Source organism: Microtus oregoni, unplaced genomic scaffold, assembly GCF_018167655.1.
Source record: "Microtus oregoni isolate MIOR12 unplaced genomic scaffold, Mior012 000007F_ref0000211, whole genome shotgun sequence".
NCBI lineage: Eukaryota > Metazoa > Chordata > Mammalia > Rodentia > Cricetidae > Microtus > Microtus oregoni.
In genome coordinates this window covers 17,932,803-17,956,133 of record NW_024543066.1, presented here as the reverse complement: position 1 = coordinate 17,956,133, position 23,331 = coordinate 17,932,803, and positions in this window count along the sequence as shown.

Genomic DNA, 23,331 nt, shown 5'->3' with positions numbered 1-23,331 from the left:
TTGAGTGTATCTCTTTTCCCTCTTCCAATCCCCCTTGACTATTGTTATTATTTCTCTCAACTAGGCATTAGCATGAATATGGATGTTGTAAATGGACTCAAGAGTGGTTGATGCAAAACAGAAGAGATCTGTGTAGCTACATCAAACAGAAGCGTTTATGCAGAAGGCAGGGAGGCGCTTTTACCAGTGAAATCTGGTCACTGTTGCGGCAATAGCAGAAACCTCTGAGCATAACCTCCTCTCAAGGTTATGAGAGAGGGCCACTTCTGCAGTAGGCCAGCATTTTCACCTACATTCCCCCTTTATTATGTGTTATGCTTTGGTCCAGGGATGAGATGGGCATGGGAGCTGAAGAGAGTAAATGTCACCTCTAACTTAAACAGTGGGATGCAAGCTCAATCGTGAGAACTGGGCAAGTCACTTAGAGAGCAAATAAGGAGTAGGGACAGTCAAAGAATGTGGAAGTAAGGGAGGATCCCCAGGGCTCCCAGAGGATGCCCATACCTCTGCAATGAGAGAGTCCCACATTCCAGCTGGTGTGAGACAGTAGCTAACCAACTGGGGTGGGACACAACCACAACCAATTAAGTTTTAGATCTCACTGACTCTTACTTGTGATCCATGAATTGGCACTGTCTCATCTTATAAAAGATAAAGTTTTTCCACTGAGCTGTAACAGAAATGTGGCTTTTGTGTCTGTTGATGAAGAAACACCTGGTATTGAAGGCTAGGTTACTGCCAGTGGAAGAAATGCTGACTTCTGTATTGCATAAACTGAAACCTTTCACTTTCAAAAAACACCTTAACTGTGTGGGCATCTGCTTCCTTCATGTTACAGTCTGTGGGTGCAGTATTTGTCATGAGCAACTCTATGCTGGGTTGGATTTGAACCATTAGGGGTGATCATAAGAGCACAATTCAAATCAGGGCTACTTAATTCCTTTTTCTTTCTTTCAAAAATTAATTAGATTTGTTTCAGGGTAATAAGGCATACATATTACTTAATAAATCTGATTATCCTGGATTAGGTGCATTTGCTGTGTGTTAGGATGTGTTGAAGACCATGCCTTTCCATGTTTATTGTTAATGGAGTATCCTGGAGAAATGTTCATGTTGGGGCTTGTCCTCAGTTGTCAGTTGCATTTGGGACAAGAATTCCTGGGTAATTTACGGGATGGGAGATGATCACAGGAAGTAGGTTACTGGGTCAGGTCCTCAGGGATATCTGGTCTTAGATCCTTTCTTATCTCTTTCTCTTCTTGCTCTTTATGAAAGAAGCTCCTGCCCCCTACATGTTCTAACCACGATGATTTTCTGAAAACCTGGGTCAACATGAACGTTTCCTTTCTTGGGGGTGTTTCCTCTGATGCTTTTGTCACAGCTATAGAATGCTAACTGGTACCTGTACCCTGAATTAAAACACCCTTTCTTTAAATTGTAGGGTTTAGTCAATTACTAAACCACTTTATTGCAAAGAACTAATCTATAGGGCTCTGATAGACATCCTGAAAGAGTAATACATTTCCTGTTGATAAACAAAAATTTCTATGTGTAAATAAATATGTTCGTATATATTTATACCTATTTCCTTTCTTCAGAATTTTCAATGGACCTAACATTTCTCATGGGTTGAAAAAAATGTAGTGTTAACAGTCCTTCGTATGTTTGTATGATTACAGAAAACTGTTGAAGAAAACCTTATTCAGGGAGACATAATGAGGGCTCTTTGCAGTCAACTACTGAAATAATTGACATGCCTTAAAAATAATATTACTCAGTTTTGAAGTAAATATATTATCACTTTCATTTACAATCTCAGTATGAAACTCGTTGTCCCTGGAGAAGGACCAAGTTAGCCTTTAGTAAAGGACATAAAGGATCTGATAATACGAATGTTTATTTTGACGACACAGCTTTAATCACCTCAAACTTAAGAGCGTTGGTCAGAACAAACACCACAGATAATATACTAAGTGTGCTTAAGTAAAACTGCTATTGGACGGTCCTTCAAAAAATTAGAAGGCAGCCGGGCGGTGGTGGCGCACGCCTCTAATCCCAGCACTTGGGAGGCAGAGGCAGGCGGATCTCTGTGAGTTCGAGACCAGCCTGGTCTACAAGAGCTAGTTCCGGGACGGACACCAAAGCTACAGAGAAACCCTGTCTCGAAAAACCAAAACAAAAAACAACAACAACAAAAAAATTAGAAGGCAGCCAGCTGGGTGTAAAAATGGGTGAGGTTGCTTTCCTGTTTCCTTGCTCTGAGACTCTATATCATGATAAAGTCAGTCATCTGTTGAGTTTGCTGGAATCTCTGGCTGCTGAGACTGGCCTTAGTGAATGTAGCAACCCTGTGTTATTCCAACCGGCAGTTCATCACAGGCTCTGAAGAACAGGCAACAGACTGGCAATGGTGGTACAAACAAACTCAGAGAAGACACATCTGTAAAAGCGGCAGAAGTTAGGGTGGAGTGAGACCTTAAGCACAGGCCTGACTATCTTAAGATGCATATCCTGGTTGGTGAAAAACTATCACATTTTCTCAGCCTCATGTCTACTAACACAGATCTTTCTGTAAGTTCTGTAAGTTACATAATGCCCATGACTGTCATCTGTATTAAGCTATAGACGTGATAGCAACATATAATTGGCTTTCCCAAGTTACCTGGTTGCTCTGTATTGACATGTGGAAGGTGCTTATATTACCTTCATAGAAAGCAAGACTCAGGACTGGAACGAATTTGAAGATGTTTGCTTTGTTACTTTCAAGTAAAAAATTTAAAATAACTCTTTGAGCTCTTTGCGCCACCTCCATCTGTGGCCTTCTTCACAAGGCAGTGATCTCTTGCATTTTCCAAGAAAGTAATGGGAAAAGCCTATGGTATCCACAGGGGCCATCCAAAAAAGAGCCGACAAAGTCGACTGTATCAATATTCCAACATTTCACTAGACGTTTGGGGAATTTAACTTACTTCCAATAAAGGCACTTTAGGGTGCTTTAATTTTGCCAGGGATCTCAATGCTTTGCAGTTCTGTGACATTCTTAGAAGTTAGGCTGGGCATTTGGTGCAGGGGAGGAGGAAAAAAATCAATTACAGGCAATTTGACTATATTTTTATTCAAGTAAAACACAGAAATTTGGAGTAACACTGCAATCTACTGACACACGGTCATAAATCGAGCAGGCTAAGCCATGCTGGTTTTCATTTTACTTCCATTTAATTTTCTAATTAATCTCAGAAAACATTAATTAATTTTGTCTTTTTCACAGGCAGTCTGGCACCCTTGGGCCTGAAACATCGCAAATATTGCTGGCCTCAAGCACTGGTAATCAAAATTTCTAATTCATTTGAGCAATCCAGTTTCTTGCTCCTCATTTCTCTCCCTCGTATATACATTTAACATTCCTTTAACCCTTTGGCTTTGGAGGACATTAAACAAGAGAATCACTTGTATGCCAGGCAAGTATTCTATGCCTTAGCTTTGTCTACAGCCTTCTTTATTTCTATTGTTGTGTCTGGGTCTCATTAAGCTTATCCTTTTGAGCTTTCTGAGGTTGGCCACAAAGTAGCACAGGTTGGCCTCAAGTTTGTGATCCTTCTGTTTCAGCTCTCTGTGTAGATGGAAGACAGATATGCAGCATCTTACTCAAGTTTGGTCTAAGCTTTCCCCTGGATGCAGGACCAGAATGATGAATGGGTATCTCAGGTTACAGCAAACTATCAATGAGAAAGGATAAAGGTTGAGGTTTTGATATGGTGACATTTGAGCCCTTCTCTGGTAACGTACTTATCTAAGTTCCTAAAGAATCAAATACAGTCATATTCTGCTCTCCATCCACACGTCCACAAGAGCAGCCTGTTTGGCTGGTCATACAACTTTTACAAAGCTAAGTCACAATGAAATAAGCATTCAGAAATTGGAAATTGTTAAAAACTAAAATATCAGAATTTTGCTTTCCTCTCACATTTTTCTTATATCATTAAATGAACAAGAATCTCACAGGTCCACATTCTGTCAAAGATAGTAGAGTCACAGCGATTTTATTGAGCCAACTGCCCAGTTTTGGAAGCAAGGAGGTATGAGCACACGAGGTAATAATACCCAACAGGCAGAGTGTAGTGACTGAAGAGTCACAGACACGCCCCATCACAATGTGCAGAGATGAGCTGCAGAGCTTAAGCTTAAGGTCATTCACTACATTTTCAAAGGAGCCAGGCTTGGTTCCTAGCACACACAATGGCTCACAACAACCAGTAATCCAAATTCTAGGGTATCCCATGACCAGTTCTGGTTTCTGAAGGCCCTGAACATACATTGTGCATATTTCATATATCCAGGGAAATCACTCATATAAAATTTAAAAATTTAAAGTAAGTGTGTTTGTAGTAGTATGGGGCGGCAGGGCTGCGTCCCCCACACCCGGCCGCCCACATGGCTAGCTTATGCTCCGAAATAACAACACACAAACTGTATTCTTTTAATCACTGCTTGGCCCATTCTCTTCTAGGCTAATTCTCACATATTAATTTAACCCATTTCTAATCATCTGTGTATGGCACCCCAAGGTGCGCTTACCGGGGAGATTCTAGTCTAGTCCATCCTGGGTCGGAGCTTCATCCCGGGAGCGGGGCATGGCATCTCTCTCTCAGGCGTCTGCTCCCAAGAGGAGAGCTGTGGAGTCTCTGACCTCACTTCCTCTTCCTCCCAGTGTTCTGTCCTGTTTTCTCCTCCCACCTATCCTCTAACCAATAAAATGGGCCAAGGCAGTTCCTTTATTAACCAATGACCTTCCTCCATCATTTCCCCTTTTTCGGTTTAAACAAAAAAAAAAAGGCTTTAACTTTAACATAGCAAAATTACATATAACAAAACAGTTATCAAGTAAAAGTTACAATAATCTTTATCATAACTAAGGAAAACTATAACTAACTAGTCTTAACTCCATCAAAGACTCCAGAAAGATACAATACTACCTGAGCAAACAAGAAAAAAGCAACTTTTAAAACTCTAGAAATGACAGAGACATCTCGCTGCCTGGACAGTCACCCAAGGTTCCTCTGTACCGTTGGGGCATCCATCTTCAGCCTTCAGGCCCATGGTATCCAGCAGACATTTCCATAAAGTAGGAAAATTCAAAGTCAATTCAGTCACTATCTGTTGTGTCCTGCAGAATGTCTCGCAGACTCTTTCATGAATCAGGAACCCCGAAAGATCATCTCACCTTAGGCAAGTTCAGTAGTCCTCTCTCTGTGGGTTCTCTGTGTCCAGTTTATGCAACAGTCCAGGCAAGAGCAGTTTCTTGCCCAAATGGCTATCAAACTCCATAATGAGCCTCTTCGATGCCCATCTTCCTCTTGAAGTAGATTGGTGCTGCCAGGAGCAGAGTGTCTCATTGTCATGAAAAATCCTAAGTTATTAAAACATTAAATGTCCTATTCTGTAATCTTTGAAAGACATAAAGAATGTCTATCTAAAATATATCTCTATATATCTAGAAAATCTAATTAACATGACTACAAGCTTTACTATTATCGATGATTATCCATTAACAACCTATATTTCTTAATTATACAGTACATATTTAAATGAACTACACAATCACAATACCTTAATCAAAATCAGAAATACTTATACATATAACAAAATTGACCTTAAATCTCTATCAATAAAGCAAAATCTATACTAATGCAAATTATTCATATCTATATCATATCCCCCTTTAAATGTAAAAGAACATTTATAAACCATATTTGGGAACATGGGCGCAGTTTTTTCTCTCCAAACTGCTTCCTGCTGAATGGGGGCGTCGTTAATTAGGTCTTTCATGGTATAACCTGTGTGCTAGTTTCATCTCAGTTGGCAGTTGAGTGAAGCAATTTTTTGAAAGGCGTGCACAGGAACCATTCAGGAGGACGTGGTCCATCATACCAAATTGGAATAGAAGAAATGAACAGCGTCTCATCCTCTGTGAAAACAAAATAAGAAACTCCTCTCCAAAGCATCATGTCCTTAGATCCAAATTTCAAAGTCAAGGCATTTTCACAATATTTATGTTGGATTAGTTCAGCAGCATTTATAAATAAATATCTTTTAGCATCTGTTGCTCCTTCCTCAGCATTTAAATAATTCAAAGAGAGCATAATAGCATACAGTATCAAGATTCTCTGTGTATTTTCCATCTTTGTACAGCTTTGTTTTAACCGCTATTTCGTTTATTTTTACTTTTAACTTTTTGCTTTTTGAGACAGGTTCTCTGTATCTTTGACCTGAAGTAACTCTGTAGACCAGGCTGTCTTTGAACTCTCAGAGGTCCACCTGTCTCTGCCTCCCAGGCATTCGGGATTAAAGGTGTACACTACTACACCTTGAACTCACAGAGATCTGTTTGTCTCTGCCTTCTAGGCACTGGGATTAAAGGCGTGTGCTACCACACACAACAACTCTCTTCCTTTTTTTTTATGTTTTTTACTTTAAGAACTTCAACTTTTAGTCTGCATATATTTTTAACACACTTTAAACCATTCAGAAATTTTCTCTGTCTTTGAATCTCTCTTTACTGTATATCTCTCTTTTTCTGACCACATGAGTCTTTAATTTACCAAGCGATCTCAGTAGGACTAAAGGCGTGGCTTTGCCAGCTAGATCCAGTCCATTCCTTAGCTTTCCAGCCTCATGGCTGAGGTACTGGCTGTAGCCATGTTTACTGGATGGCATTTCAAGGTCCCTGCCAGCAAGTGAGCTACAACAGACAACACTCAAGTCCTCTCTCAGTAGCCGGCCCTCCTGCCTCAAACAGTCAGAGTTTGCCCTGGCAGGACAGCCCAGAAAGCCGGCATTTTTAAACGGCGCAGCTTTTTTCCTGCTACGGCTGAAAACCGAAAAGCATGCGCTCAGCTTTTCGTCAACACCGTTTAAGTGTTTCGTGGCAGGACCTCTTAATGAGCTGCAGGCTTTGCAGCTAAAGCTGAGTCAGGAAGCCTCTCTTAGAAGAAAGCGCATGCTTGCCTCTAGCAAGCAGAGCAGACCCGAGAACACAGCGAGTCTAGTTGCCATCAAACAAATCGTAGCACTTTACTCCAAATGGTCTATTCAAAAGCTCTGTCTCCTGCAGGAGTCAGACAGAGATCGCAATGGTGGCACAGCCCCAGGAAGTCGCGCTTTAAAATGACACAGCGTTTTTTCTGCTACTGTTGCCGAATCAGGAAATCTCTCTACAGCACGCCACCAACAAACAGCAAAAATCTGTGTTAAACTCTCTCTCCCTTATTTTTAAGCCTTCTCAGGTTTTTTAAGTGGGTTTCGGCTGTCCACACGTCTGAGCGCCAACCTGTAGTAGTATGGGGCGGCAGGGCTGCGTCCCCCACACCCGGCCGCCCACATGGCTAGCTTATGCTCCGAAATAACAACACACAAACTGTATTCTTTTAATCACTGCTTGGCCCATTCTCTTCTAGGCTAATTCTCACATATTAATTTAACCCATTTCTAATCATCTGTGTATGGCACCCCAAGGTGCGCTTACCGGGGAGATTCTAGTCTAGTCCATCCTGGGTCGGAGCTTCATCCCGGGAGCGGGGCATGGCATCTCTCTCTCAGGCGTCTGCTCCCAAGAGGAGAGCTGTGGAGTCTCTGACCTCACTTCCTCTTCCTCCCAGTGTTCTGTCCTGTTTTCTCCTCCCACCTATCCTCTAACCAATAAAATGGGCCAAGGCAGTTCCTTTATTAACCAATGACCTTCCTCCATCATGTGTTGAATGGGTATGTTCATGATTTCAAGCCATAGCTACTGGACAGACTGTTATCTCATAAATAAATGTTCCACCTGGCATTTCTACACACGACAAGCTTTGGAGATTACTTAGAAAGGTTGGATGTGGTCTTCGTCCCCAAAGACAAATGACTACCATTTTAAATCCCTGTCTAATCTTTTGACAAACAGACTATCATGATATTAAATCAAGCAAATTTATAAAATTTTAATGCATCTTGCAATTTTTGACATGAGTTATTGTTTACTTCGAAATTGTGGAGATTCCTCCAAATCATTTCTTAAAATTTAAACATGTGCCTTTGAATGTAAACTGTTAATTAACCTGTTTTAGAGTTTAATGTAAGAATCCTAATTCACTTTTCCCCATAAAAACAGCCCAATTGCAAGTTCACACATGGTTTTGAAGGTTTTGACAGAAGACACAGGATTACTGGATTAGTGTCAAATGATACCTTTTAAGTCACAGTGTACAATCAGACAGGACAGTAAGAATTTTGTACAGGTCTATAAGCTTCAGTTTTCACAATATGGGTCAAATTCAGAAGCCCAAGTGACTTAGACACACAGTGGGTTGTGTAACTGGATCTTGCCCTGAAGATTAAGGATTCTGAACATTTTATGTGGGGCCACAAGCTTATCTAAGTTGCTGCTCATAGACAGTTGTTAGTATGTTGAATAATAGTATGATCTACTCTGTGGAAGAGGAAATATCTTTCCTCTGTCAGGTCATGGCAAGGCAAGAATTACTGAAGTGACAGTATGGGAGTACGTTTTTAATTAAAATAGTATAATTAAAATAAAAATAGAATAAAATTAAGACAAATAAAATATAGGTTCTTTCTCTCTTTTTTTCTCCCACCATCCAAACTCATGTCTCCCAAAATTGATAGACTTTCTTTCTTTGATTTCTATAGTACATAACCATAGCCCATTGAGTCCAATTTTGTTGTGTGTGTATATATGGTTTCAGGATTCACCACCTTGTATTGGGCAACAAGTCATGGTGGGGTCTCAGGCCTGGAGCAATCTAATTCTCTGTCTCAGCAGTCATTAGTGGCTCCAACTTCTTTGTCTAGGCATGGGACCCAGTGAGATACTTTTCTCCTGAGGTGTTTGTATGTCTATGCAGTGATTTCTAAGAGTGGCCATCTCCCGGCATGGTTCCTAGTATCTTTGCTCTTTCAGTCATTCCGGTCATCCTTCCACGAAGTCATTGATCTGATGCATCTGTTGTGGTTCTCCGTGATCTGTTGATCTTTGTTATTGTGTCGACTTGGGGTTTGCTGTTTCAGAGAAAAAGCTTCACACTTATCTGTGAGGATCAAGATAAGATTCAGAGTGTACTTAAGGATTTACACTGCACTAGCATTACTAGATTCTCTTCCTAAGATCCATGACTTAGCCTGTTGTAGTTGACGAGGTTTTCATTATCAGTGTGATTTCCCTCCTGTCGAGTGACCCCAATGATCACATAGACAGTAGTTGGTTACCTACAAGTAGTTCAGCATCTCCATTACACCTTTACAGATATTTTGCCATTCTGGTTATTTTTGTGGCTCATAGGTTTCATAGCTTGGTGGGACTATTAATTCTTTCCCTCACTTGGTAGCTTGTACATTACTCCTGGTAATAGAAGCTAGACTTCAGGAAAGAGCCTTTCAGGTTAGATTCAGCTTGAATCATCTGAGGCCTTCATCTAATGTATATTCAGTGTCCACAGCCTTTAACCTCTGAGAAATATCTAAGGATGACAGCATCTGCCCATATTGTTTTTGAGGTCACTTGAACTCACCTGACCAAACACTTGAAAGGAACTTGATGGGTATTTTCACCCTAAGTAATGTGTGTGTGTGTGTGTGTGTGTGTGTGTGTGTGTGTGTATGTATGTATGTAATGTGTATAATCTTAAGTAAATATAAAATGATGTTATTATTTTATAGCATTTATATCAAATATCATTCTCTTCTCTTTCCTTCTCCTCTACTGACATTGATACTCCTACAGAGTTGAAATACTGTTCTTCAAACACCTTTAGCCTGATAATCCTCTCTCATGCCCCCTCCATCCCAATGGTCCCTTATACTTTCCTGGTTTCTGCTGTAACTCCACGTTATACTCACATCTGAGAAATTTAGAGCTAAGAACTGAAGATGAGAGCGAATATGTGGTGTTTGTCTTTCTGAGTCTGTATTACCTCACTCAATAATATTGTACCAGTTCCAACCATTAACCTGCAGACTTTATGATTTTATTTTTTTTTACAGCTGAATACTATTCCACTGTGTATAAGTACTCCATTTTCATTCTCCATTTGCCTGTTGAAGGACATTTAAGGTTTTTTTTTTTTTTTGTAGTTATTGTGACTAAGTCAGCAATAAACATTGTCGAGCAAATATTCTGAAGTAGGATGTAGAGACCATTTGACTTATGCCAAGGAATGATGCACTAGTCATATGGCAGATTTATTTTGAGATTTTTGAGGATCAGTGATATAGTGATTTCTGGAGTGGCTACACCATTGTGCATTCCCGTTAACAGTGAATGGTGTCTCCTCATTCTCCACAACTTTGCCAGTATTATTCTTATCCGTAGTTTTATTGAACTCAGTCATTCTTGTGGGTATGAGATGAAATCTCAGAATTGTTCTAATTTGCATTTCCTTAATTGATAAGGGTGATGAACACTCATGGGTATTTAGTTTTTCTTGTTATTTTTGTTTTTGCTCTTAAGAGCTTTCCATTTAGATCACTAGTCTATTTTTTAATTGGGCCATTTGTATCCTTGACTCTTTAATTCTCAGTATATTTTGGATAATACTTACCTGTCAGATGTATAGATAACAAAGATTATATCCCATTTTGTTGGTTTCTTTTTTACCTGATTGTTCCCTTAGCTGTACAGAAACCTTTTTATTTTTTGATACTCCATGTGTCAATTGTTAGTGTTCATTTCTGAACAAATGGAGTCCCATTTGAACAGCCCCGAAGAATGGTTAAGGAAAATGTGGTACATTTACACAATGGAGCACTACACAGCAGAAAAAAGAATGACATCTTGAATTTTGCAGGCAAATGGATGGAGCTAGAAAACATTATTTTGAGCAATGTAACCCAGACACAGAAAGACAATTATCACATGTACTCACTCATAGATGGTTTTTGAACATAAAGCAAAGAAAACCAGCCTACGAACTACAATCCCAGAGAACTTAGACAACAATGAGGACACTAAGAAAGACTTACATAGATCTAATCTACATGGGAAGTAGAAAAAGACAAGGTCTCATGAGTAAATTGGGAGCATGGGGATCTTGGGGGGAGGGTTGAAGGAGAGAGGGCAGGTCAGGGAGGGGAGCAGAGAAAAATGTAGAGCTCAATGAAAATCAATAAAAAATAAAGAAACAAAATGTAAAAATAGATACTATGTAGAGCTCAATAAAATTCAATAAAAAGGAAAAAATAGGTACTATCTTAAAGAGAAAGGATGGAGAAAATATTCTAAGCAAATAGGACCAGGAAGGAAGCAAGTCTGGTCATGACAATTTCTCATAAACTAGTGTTTAAACTAAAATTTATCAGAAGAGACAGAGAAGAGAACTTCATTTTAATCAAGGGATCAATTTATCATCAAGAAATGTTTACAATATTAAACATATACACCCCAAACTGCAGGGTACCCATATCATAAAATGCTTACTAACAGAATTAAGGAAACAGATAAACACAAACCCAACAATAGTAGGTGATTTTAACACTTTACTTTCTTCAATAGACAGGTCGTTTGGACAAACAAAACAAACAGAAAACAAACAGAGAAGCTTCAGAATTAAATGACAGATTACATCAAGTGGACGTAACAAGCATCCCCACAATATTCCACCCAAACACAAAGAATGTGCATCCCACTCAGCAGTATATGGAAGTTTGTCTAAAATAGACCACATGTTGGGACAGAATGCAAGACTTAATAATACATAAACAGTTGGAACAATTTCATGTATCCTATATGATTATTTTGCAATAAAATTTAAAATCTATAGATCTTTTAATCTTCAGAAATTTTTTAACCGGATCTTTGCTCATGTTTAACTATAAGTGGAGATTGAAAGTTACCAAATATTTTCTTTCTGCATTGAAAAAAGATACAATTTTTTTTTTAGTCTTTTATGGGTATGAATCATTTTTTCGGTAATAAATGCACTTTATGCACCTGGAACTTTTCTTTCTAAATTTCAATCATGCATTTCCATAGTTTATGAAATAGGTGCTATGGAATTGTATTTTCTAATATTTTGTAATTTTAATATTAATATTCATGTGCAAAACCAGCTTTGACCATTTTTGCATTTAAGTTGGACATCTTGCTTAGAATGCGTGTTTCTCTGTCTTTTCTACCTTCTGGAAGCATTACAAGAATGTGAGGGAGAATCTTCTCCAAAGATAATGTTTTATTATATTTGCAAAGTGTTAGTTTTGTGTTTGAAAAAGAAAGAAAGAGAATAACTTGAATCATGAGGTGTACTTCATTAAATTACTTTGAAATTATTCCCATACTTTATTTCTCTATGAGGTAGCTTTTAAAAGTTTTAGTTTTAAAACATTGTTTCCAAAATTTTTTGTAATCTTCTGCTTTCATTGAGGTTATTCTTCTCTTTCTTAGTTAATTCCTAGGTCAAATAATTTATTCATTAAATTTGGTCATTCTTCGCTCATATTCAAACCTACCACTTTCTCTCGAGACTATAAATTTAGTTGCACTCCATAGATAATTAGTATTTTTCAACCATCATTTTGTTTTAATTTTCTATTTCCCTTATGATTTATTCTTTGACTTGTGAGTTATTTAGAATCTGGTTTTCAATTTCTCATTATGCGAGCTATTAATTATCCTTTCTGCTATTGTGTGTGGCCATCATTGTATTGAGATTTGTCTTGGAAGGGCTCAATGACAAGACTCTTTTGATATTTTTGAAACTAGTTTATGTTCTAGCAGTATATTAATTTCTGTATTTTTTCTGTCATACTTATTAAAGTGATTTGTCTTCAGTCTGTGTGCAGATTCCTACGTATACCCCTGAGATCATTTTAAAGTTCAGGATTCAAGTGTTTCGATCTTTATGCTTTATTCATTTTTCTTATCCTGTCCTATAATCTGTCACCATTGGAAGGTGTCTCTCCCAGCTACCCACCAGTAAGGCAGAAAGATCCATTTTCCTGTGAAACACATCAGTTTGCTCTTTACCTGTTTTTGTTTATTACTTACCATGTTCTAATTTGGAAATCTTTCATCATCATCTTGCTAGTGTGACTTTTGTTATCAAAGCATGTTTGATCTGAATTTAATATAATATTGCTAGTGTTTTGCTAATGGATGCTTGTTGTGTTTTTTCCCATTTAAATCTGACGTTTTTCTATCCTTTTAATCCAGATAAATACACCTCATAAATCGTGAACATGTTTTCATCTTTATTTTATTTTATCTTCTTAATTTAGTCTATGAGACTTCTATATGTGCCTACAATGCATTTTGGTCATATCCACATTTTGACTTCTAGAGGACTCTTCCAACATCTTTCTAATTTTTGCTTTTTGTTTTAATTCCTATCTTAATTTTTACATCGAGATTGACTCTACTGATATCTCCTGTGGTTCCTGTTCCATGAACTCTTCAGCTCCAGAAGCAGAGAGCACAACTCAAGAACCTTTGCAAAAGACAGCCTCTGTGAGCAGGGTAGGTAGGGAGCAGTTGGCTGCCATCTTAGTCACTGCTCCAGTTCCTATCCTTCCTGAGCTGCTAATCTCCAGGCAGGGACAGCTAGAACTAGGCCATTTCTGCCAACAGTATGCCTGTATGAAGCCTCCATGCTTTGGTTCCCATGGTATTGATGGACTTTCTCACAATTCCAGTGTAGCTTGTTTCATTCTACTCAATCCTCCTTCCTTCTCCTTTTCTTTAAACCTGAATCAGCTGGCCTAACTTGGGGACACCACAATCTCCCTGTCTGCCTCATATTATATCCCCTTTGTAGCCATTACCACCAAAAAAATCTTCAAATCTTTGCCGATTTGCAATGGGACCTACTTCCCAGTAGACGAAATTGATTACACCCATGGATAATCCACAGTCTCTATACTAAAAAAAGTATCCTCAAGACAGGTTCAAACAATGTAAATAAATGTTTACAATGGGACTACCTGTGGAAAAATTGAAGGAAAATAAATTATATGAATTAAAAAAACTACTATACTACTCCATAATTAATGACCCCAATTACTAACTAATGGAGTAGGTATGTATAACCACTGGGTCATATACAGCTTCCTAAATCCTGGGGAATAATTGGCTGTCAGTTTTTTGTTTTCTTTTGCATATTCATATTCACTTATAACTAAGCATACCTAGTTTGCACAAATAGAAAGTCATTGAAAAATTTAGGATAAAATATAGGAAAGGGATTTAAAAATATAATATAATATACTGCATTTTGACCAAACCATCTATGTACTTAGATTCTGAAAAATATGCTTCCTCCAGTTATGGAATGCATTCCTGTGACTTTCCTATATTCTTTGATACCTATTAGGGCACACTTAGACATGTTGCTACATCAGACTTTCTGCATATTCTCTTTCCTGTTGGGGGAGTTTTCTTAGATTTGTTTTTATAATTTTAAAGGACTTTTTAAGAGAGAAATTCTATGTTTATCACAAAATTGAAGAGACAGACATTTTTTACGGACACCCTCCCTACACTGCAATCCTCCCTATCAGTGTTCTCCATTGGATTAATACTTTTGATTCCACTGATGAGATGTTATTGACTTGCCTTTATCAATTGTCCATTGATGACAATAGGACTCCTGCTTGGTGCTGGATACTCTTTGCTTTGGGACATGCATTCTAGTGTCACACAGAATTGGAGCACTTCTGCTCCAAAAATCTTCTGTGCTCTCATCAACTCCCACACCATCATCCAAACCCTCTCCAGTCACTAATCTTTTACTGTTTCTATGTATTTATGATTCTTAGAATGCTATACAGTATCAATTATATCATAGACATTCTTTGTATCAGCTTCTGTCGTTTAACAGCATGACTCTAGGTCTCTTTCTTTTCTATTCTTGGCGTCATAGCTTATTTCTTATTTCTGAATATTATCTCATGTGTGTACTCATCTGTCTGAATTATTTACAAATCTGGGCATTCATCACCTGTGCTTCTCCTAAGACCATTTTGTCTTTTAAATATCAAGATTCATCATATTTAATGTAAGTATTTTTTTCTGAAAAGTTCTATGAGTGCATCCTATATGGAGTTAGAACTTTCTTCTGCTTCTTTGGTTTGCTTATATATGCCATGTCTCTGTTTTTAAGTTAATTTTGAACTTCTTAATGCTTGCAGATTCAGATTGAAAGACTCCTAAGATACTTAAAAGAAAACTAATTCCTTTGTACTCTGTATCACACTTAGTACATTAGCTCACAACGTCAGGTTCTGATAGAGTTCTGAGGGTCAAAGCTGGATATCAGTGTTTTGGCAGTCTGGCTTCCTTGCATTTGGGGGTTATCAGTGCCCTTTAATTCCACATCAACACTGGAGTCCATGTAGAAACTTAATGCTTTTATTCATTTGTGTTTCAAAAGAAGAAAAGTATTGTTTCCCGTCTTGCTTCACTTTTCCATCCCACTCAAGAAAATCGGAGCCTGGTGTGGTGCTGCACACCTTTAATCCCAGCACTTGGGAGGCTGAACCAGGTGGATCTCTGTAAATTCAAGGTCCGTTTGGTCTCCAAAACGTGTTCCAGGATAGCCAGAGTTGTTACACAGAGAAACTGCCCAGAGAAAAAAAATGAAAAGAAGAAAGAAAAGAAAAGAAAATCAGAATCACAGTGGTTTGCTGGCTACTCGGGGAGCTGGTCAGAGAGGCTGTTGGATTGTCAAGTTTTCTAGTTCTTTTCGTTCCAGATAAATTCAAGTCAACACAAGGAGTATGTTTTAAAGGGAAATTCACTTTCAGTTTTAGAGAAATATGATGGAAATATCAATCTCTTACGTTGTGGGAAAAATTATTGACTTTTTTTTCTGTGCAGAAAAGAAATACAGGTTATCCTATGGGACTTTTGTAGAACAAGAAGCTTCCAACTGTAGATAAGGATAGGACATTTATTTGCAGTTTGATTTTTGTCTTGGTTTGGGTTTTTCCTCAGTCTTTTTTAATTAGCATATTAATAACATCAATAGAAAGGTTCACTCAAGGTATCAAATTCTTCCATAGCTGCAAACAGGCCCTGCATTCATCCTCAAGCCACATCTCATGAAGTAATGCGTGCACCCTTGCATCTCAGCATCTCTGGTGGTGAAACAAACCAGAAAAGCTGTGATGTGGGACTGGGTACCTGTTCCTAGTAGAAGTGTCCTTGTCAATATTCTGAGAGATGATCACCTTTGTGCTTATTCTACACCCAGGTGGAGGGAGAAGGTTCCTATCTTCTCCTCTGATGTCATTTGCCCTCTAAATAATGACTCTCTATGAATTCTATACCATTGAAAATCCAGCCATATTATTGCCCTTTCCCCTGACTTCCTCTGCAAAATAACTGCTTTTTCACCATGGAAAGGTTGGTTAGACATTGCGATAGATAATACGTCTATACTCCTGCAACAAGACACTGTACTTTGAGTTGGAAGATTTTCATTATATCTCATAGACCTCAACAGAGAGATGTGTAGGAAATTATCCTCTGGATTAAAGAAAAACCTGACATTCTAATTCTTATAAAGAAGTGTGAACATGGAATGGAAAGCTGCAGTGTCCAGCTCACCTTCCCCGTCACTGAATTTTGCATACACTCTGGTCATCTTGTCTTTTGCAATGCCTCTATGCAGCTGCTTGCTTTTGAATGGTTTGGATTCAAACATGTATTTCCTGGATTTGAGAAACGTACAGGATGCCAGTGTGGCATGTAGAATTAGCACGTTTGGAGACACTGTGTATTGCCTCCCTGGAGAAGACAAAACTAAAAAAGTAGGTGAGACTAGAAGGGAAAATAAAATCATATATTTAGGAAAGATAGGGAAGATTTAGCAGATTTATTACACGAGAACAGGCTGCTGCTGAAGGGAAGATCTCAAACTGTTGAAAGTAAGAGTCCTTTAAACTCTTGGAGACCATAAGCTATGGGATTTGGGCAGCATGGTCTGTCTGTTTCCCAACCTACTTTTCACTCTACTAAAACTGTTGAGCTCCAGTCTGGACTCTAAGAGCCTTTCAAAATGTCTTAGCTCTAAGGATGAGAGAAGATTTTCTCTATTACAACTCTCCTTGCTCTACAACGGAAGTGCCCCTTTCTGTAACTGTCTCCTTCACTATCTTCTAATTGAAGTGCGGGGAGCTGAATTCTGTCCTCAGTCATTACTGGATATCCAAAGCTTCTAGCACAGCCAAAGCACAAAGAAAGTTTGTGTATACATGCTTGAAAGAAAATTCTGTAGATATGAAATGGTGTGAGGCATGTATATATTTGCTGAAGAGATTTTAATACTACTACTACTACTACTACTACTACTACTACTACTAATAATAATAATAATAATAATAATAATAATAAATCCATATATACTACCAGCAGGAGCATTGCTAGCTTGATGGTTCCTGTTAATCCTGAACTTCCAAAATTATAAGCATATTTTCTAAGTGCACTTTCCCTTACACATTGGATGGAGTTGTTTGAAATGTAGAATTGCATGTTTACCGATTTCATATAAAATATGGACACAGGTGAATTTTGCACACATTCAACATCAGTGAATATGTTTAGGGGAAGCACCAAACTCATTCCTGGGTGGAGGAGAAAAGCAGAGGAAAACCAAAAGAGGTAGTAGGATTCTTTCCGTACAGCCTAAAGAGGTGTTACATGCATCTGAACGGGTTTACACAGCCGTTGCTTTCATAAAACCATCTCTGTGGCTCCATGCCCAAACCCAACCTCATTTACTACCTGACTCAATTTGGCCTGCAGACAGCCCCATGATTGTTTCACCTGCATAATGTCCTTTGTTTAATATTTCCCCCAGACAGAGGAAAAGAGCGAAGCTAACTCAGTACAGTAACTCAGTTGAGAAAAGCCGCAGGCTTGGATCCATTAGGAACTTCCAGGGAGCTTTGTGAGTGGCTTATAAAGAAAAGAAGCTGAGAGATGAGAACTGAATCCCAACACAGAACATGGCCATGAGCCTCCTCCTTAGCCTAGTTCCTTTTCCCTTTCCGCAGCCTCTTTCGTGTGTTTGTTCAGTTAATCCACACAAAGTGCCCTTCACTGTCAGATGGTTTTTAAGGATATGACATTGGCGAAATGATGTCAGTAAAGATTTATCTGAAATTATAATACTATTCAGAACATATAGAGTATGTCAAATACTAGCTTGTACAAAATGTGTAAAGCAGACTTAGAGTCTTTTTTTTTTTTTCAAAGCGGAAGCTTAAGTGCTTTCATGAAGTCATGAATATTTAGCGTCAATGTGAAAGCTTCACACTATTGCATGGAAAATAGATTCCTCTTAGGATATCCCAGCCCAAGTATTCAAAGGCTTCGAGGCTTTGGAGGTGAAAGGGATACAGATTTCTTGTCATTGACGTGGTATAAGTCATTTGGTTATCTTTTCCTTTCAATTCTACACAGCAAGGGGAATCCCAGCTGTCAGACAGTTGCTATCTGAGCTACGTCAGGGCCTGGAGGAACGGAGGTAAGTGATGCCTTGTGACAAGGGCTGCCAGTGACAGGGTTCTGGGCTCCTCCCTCTCTTCCCTCTTTTCAAGGAAGAAACAAAGTAAGTTTATTTTGTGCAGTCAAAGATGATGTCATCCTTAACTTTGTTTGATATGTTCCATCTGAGAATGAAAGCTGGGGACATTAATATTTACTATTATACAGTGGAGTGGAAGCCAGGGAATTTTATTCCATTTTTGTCTAGGCAATCCTGTGCTAACTAAGTTTAACTAAATCACCCATTCTGTGTTTGAGCCACCATGGCAATAAAACAAGGACAGTAGTATGTTTCTACTTTCTTACATGGATAATTGGCCAAAAAATATATATACAGTGTACTTATACATGGGAACACACCAAATTATACAGCTAATGTGTGCATATAAGACTATGTGTTTTTGAAGCATAGATATTTGGAGCATATATGTGATTTTGGAGCAAAGGTATTAGAGTCAATGGCATAAACCTCATGGCAGTATGTAGTGAGTAATACAATTAGGATTCTTATTTACTGTAAGATAGTTTATAGACAGTAAATATTTTTTGGACATAGGCTGAGGTCAGGAGTTTTTACATACCTTAGAACATTCCTGTACGGAATCTCTCAAAGCAATCAGGGTAATAAAACTTTATTCATTGATGCTATGTTCTGTTGATATTTTAGGATCCCATTGCATACTCTGAAGCTATGATTTATATATTTTCGGTTGTAAAATTTTATGGCAGGATCTTACTTTAATGAAATTCACGACCATTACTTTTTATGAAATGAAACAGAGGCACTCTGAAATTCTGTGGTTTTCATGAGCACGTGTTATCAGAGCTAGGACAGGGACACAGCACACATCTTCAGGAGGTCATGTTCAAGGTTGTTTCCCCACAACATTCCCAATTATTCACCTTACCCTCATGGATATGATTAACCTCTACTGACCTCAACCAACGAACTTTGCTGTGTCTCCACCCATTCATCATCTCCACAATATCCCCATGTCCTTAGCTGAAGTCTAACATATTTAAGGATTTTGTCTTTATTCTCACACACGAACCCTTGCCTCAGTGGTCAGTCGACTTTCAGGAAAATTCCCATGCATATGCAATGGGCAAAGAGTACTGGCTATCCATATGCCAAGGAATGAAACTGGATCCTTAGTCGGGGGGGGGGGGGGCTCAAAAATGGATTGAAGACTTAGACAGGAGATCCCAAGTTATCAAACTACTGGAAAATAAAAACAAAGAAGAAGGACTAAATATCAATCTGGACAATGATGTTTTAGATTTAAGGCGAAAAGAATGGGTACCATGAAGAGAAGTGAGGAGGAAAAGATTACATCAACTGGAAAGGCAGGTAGAATTCTGGGTAAACTATCGTGGAGTTTGGTACATACTGATGAGGTTACATTTTGTCTTTGTACAAATTTGATAAATTCCTCAATCTTTTTAAATCTTTTTACCACTGCTTTTTGTAAAGTCTGGACCTCCTGTCCAGTGTTCTTTTCTAGCCCCCTCATTGAGGATTCCAAGGTGTGAAGTCTGTCCGATAAAGATAATGTCTCATCCTTGCACATAATTTTTATAGCGTGCATATTACCTTCCTGGAGAGAAATTCTATCAGTCAATCTATTATAACCATTTGACAAAGTCTGATTAATACATTCAAAGTATGAATTCTCTCAGACAGTGTCTCACTACCGTCTGGCTTTGACTGGGTTTTGTTTGTCAAATTGGTTGTATCCTTCTCCAGAGTGCTGAATTTTCCTTTTAGTTGGTCATTATCAGCCTGTAAAGACTGTATCATTTCTAAAAGTGCCTCATTTTTTGCCCTATTTTCAAACCATGTTTTTAAAGAGAAAATATGAAGGACAAAGTTAATCCCAAGAATCAAATAGAGGGATGTCAGAGGGAAATTATACAAATCTTGCATAACATCACACATGGTATAAGTAAAAAAAGCTATTGAATTCTTGGATTGCTAAATTGTCCGTCATTTTACCCCATTAAATTAAAAATTTGCAATTTGTATTTTAAATTATAAATCTCACCTGTGGTTACGTTTGAAATGGAGTAGGTGCAATAACCATTACCTGCTAGTAGGTGTCGAGATGCACTTGTAGCCACGTGGCCGTCTAGAATCTGATTTTAGATTAAATACTGAAAAATTTGCTCAAATTAAAAACAATTATTAAATGTAAATCACCGACTGTGTGCTTCATGGAAGTCCCTGACTGGTCAGCAGACAAATGAGCACAAAGAGAGAAAGAAAGCAATGACAAACACAGGCAAACAGAGAAGCTTGTGCCCTGCCTGAGCTTTCCTGAGTGCGCAAAAACCTGGACCCCAGAAGCCAGTAGTGCAGCTGCAAGTGGCCAAGGTGCCTGAGTACTTGGATCAGATCTGAGGCATTTAATGAGAAAATGTGAAGGATCTCTGCTAATGGCTACTCTGGGCCGCTGCATAGGAATTCTATACTCAAATGAAAGGTATGGAGCCTGACAGCGGTTGGCTAAAGCCTCTGAGACCCAAGGCCCACGATTTGGTGCAAAGTGTGGAAGTTAGCTTGACTGGGGAAATAACCAGGCTAGCTGAAAGATAAAAAATTATATTTTTATTTATTATAAGGGGAAAACTCACAAAACAGGAACAAGAAGTCCAAGCTCAGCTGTGATGCAAGGAAACGAGAGAGAGAGAGAGAGAGAGAGAGAGAGAGAGAGAGAGAGAGAGAACCTGGGCTGGGAGCCATTTTTACTCCGGATCCCGGAAAGCTACAGCCTAACTTGGTCCCACCTCTTAAAGATAATTGATTGGTAAAGATTCCCCACTACCATTGAAAGATGGACCTGAACCCTTTCTGAAACTGGACCCTAGGAAATGGATATTCTTTTGACATATTCTTAGGTGAAATAGCAAAGAATGTGGTGGAAAGAGTAGAAAATATATAAATATAAAGAATGTCTTCATAGCAGGACAAACCAAGCAGCTGATGATGCAGTAAAATTAGTCAAGGTGCCTCTTAGAGCTGATGGGTGCAGAAGTGCTCCAGTCCTCTCTGCGTGCCTGTGGAGAGTGGGTGAGACAGAGGGTCTTTACCTGTCTTGAAATATGCTGTGTTTCTTCATTATAAACTGCCTTGGACATTATTTTCGGTATGAAAGAAGCTTCAGTGATACCACCTTTCCATTTCTCACATAAGTTGTTACTCTACCTTAGACCAAGCCACGCTGCTTTTCAACACTCAAAGCTGTAATTTATAGAGAATCATCATCATCATCACTAATTAACACAGATGAATTTAAAGTTTTAATCAATTAATTTAAGGGCCAAGATAAACCTTTAAAAATACACCAGGCTGTGTATAAAGGATGGACTGTTAGCGAAGATGGACATTAGAAAGAATTAAAGCAAGAAATAATACCCTGCCATTCACATCCATTTTTTTAACCAAAAACAAGGAATCCACTGATGCCTATTTTTGTTTAATTTTTCTTTCTTCTCTTCTCTCTTCTCTCTATAAAGGTAAAGGTCTAATGATTGTTTTATGCGAAGTCATGAACACAAGGAAGTTAACATTGAAGACAGAAGAGATTCTGAAGAAAGGAATCAGAAACAAGGCCTGTACATGTTGTTCAGCTACAATCTCCTAGCATAAGAACCATGGATAATTCAAATGCCTGTTCTGTTCACAGAAGCTTTGTTCTTAGACACTATTTCTTTTTTTTTTTTTTTTTTTTTTTTTTTTGGTTTTTCGAGACAGGGTTTCTCTGTGGCTTTGGAGCCTGTCCTGGAACTAGCTCTTGTAGACCAGGCTGGTCTCGAACTCACAGAGATCCGCCTGCCTCTGCCTCCTGAGTGCTGGGATTAAAGGCGTGCGCCACCACCGCCCGGCTTAGACACTATTTCTGAACAGCATCACTGTGCTGGCTGGGGACACCCCAAGCCTCAGAACTCCTTCAAATGATGTGGCAATCTACAATCTACGACAGAAAGAATAATCTCTTGATTAATCTCAATAGTCAGTTTGATTGAATAAAGAAACACCTAGGTTCTCAATGGGGTGCAGTGATGTGTGTGTATTTGAGAGTTTTTGCATCAAGGATTAATTGAATGTAGAAAGACCCCTGTGAAGGTGGGTAGGGCCTTCCCATGATCTGAGGTATCCGGATAGATAAAAAGGCAAGGGAGTGAGCTATCAGCATTCTCCTCTCTGCTCTTTGAAGCCACACAGTTCTTCATAAGGGACATGTTCTCCTTGTGTAGCTACTAGTCACATAGTCTTCTCAGCTATGATGTACTGTGTTTAAGTTAGGGTTTCCATTGCTGTGAAGAGACACCACAACCATAGCAACTTTTATAAAGGAAAGCATTTAATTTGGGTAGTTTACAGTTTCAGAGGTTAGTTCATTATTGCATGTAACATGATTTCATACAGGCAGGCGTGGTGCTGAAGAAGGAACTGGGAGTTCGTTCTACATCTTGATTCACAGGTAACAGGAAGTTAACTGTCTTACTGGGTGGGCATCGATTGAGCATAGGAGACCTCAAAGCTCACCCCCACAGTGACACACTTCCACCAACAAGGCCACACTTCCTCCAAAAAGGCCACACTTCCTCCAACAAGGCTACACTTCCTCCCAAAAGGCCACACTTCCACCAACAAGGCCACACCTCCTAATAATGTCACACAATTTTGGGGCCATTTTCTTTTAAGGGACCACATGCTATGTTCCTTTGAACTGTGAGTGGAAAGACCTTTGTCCCTAATGTTGTTTTTGGTTACATTTGTTTGGAGCAATGAGAAA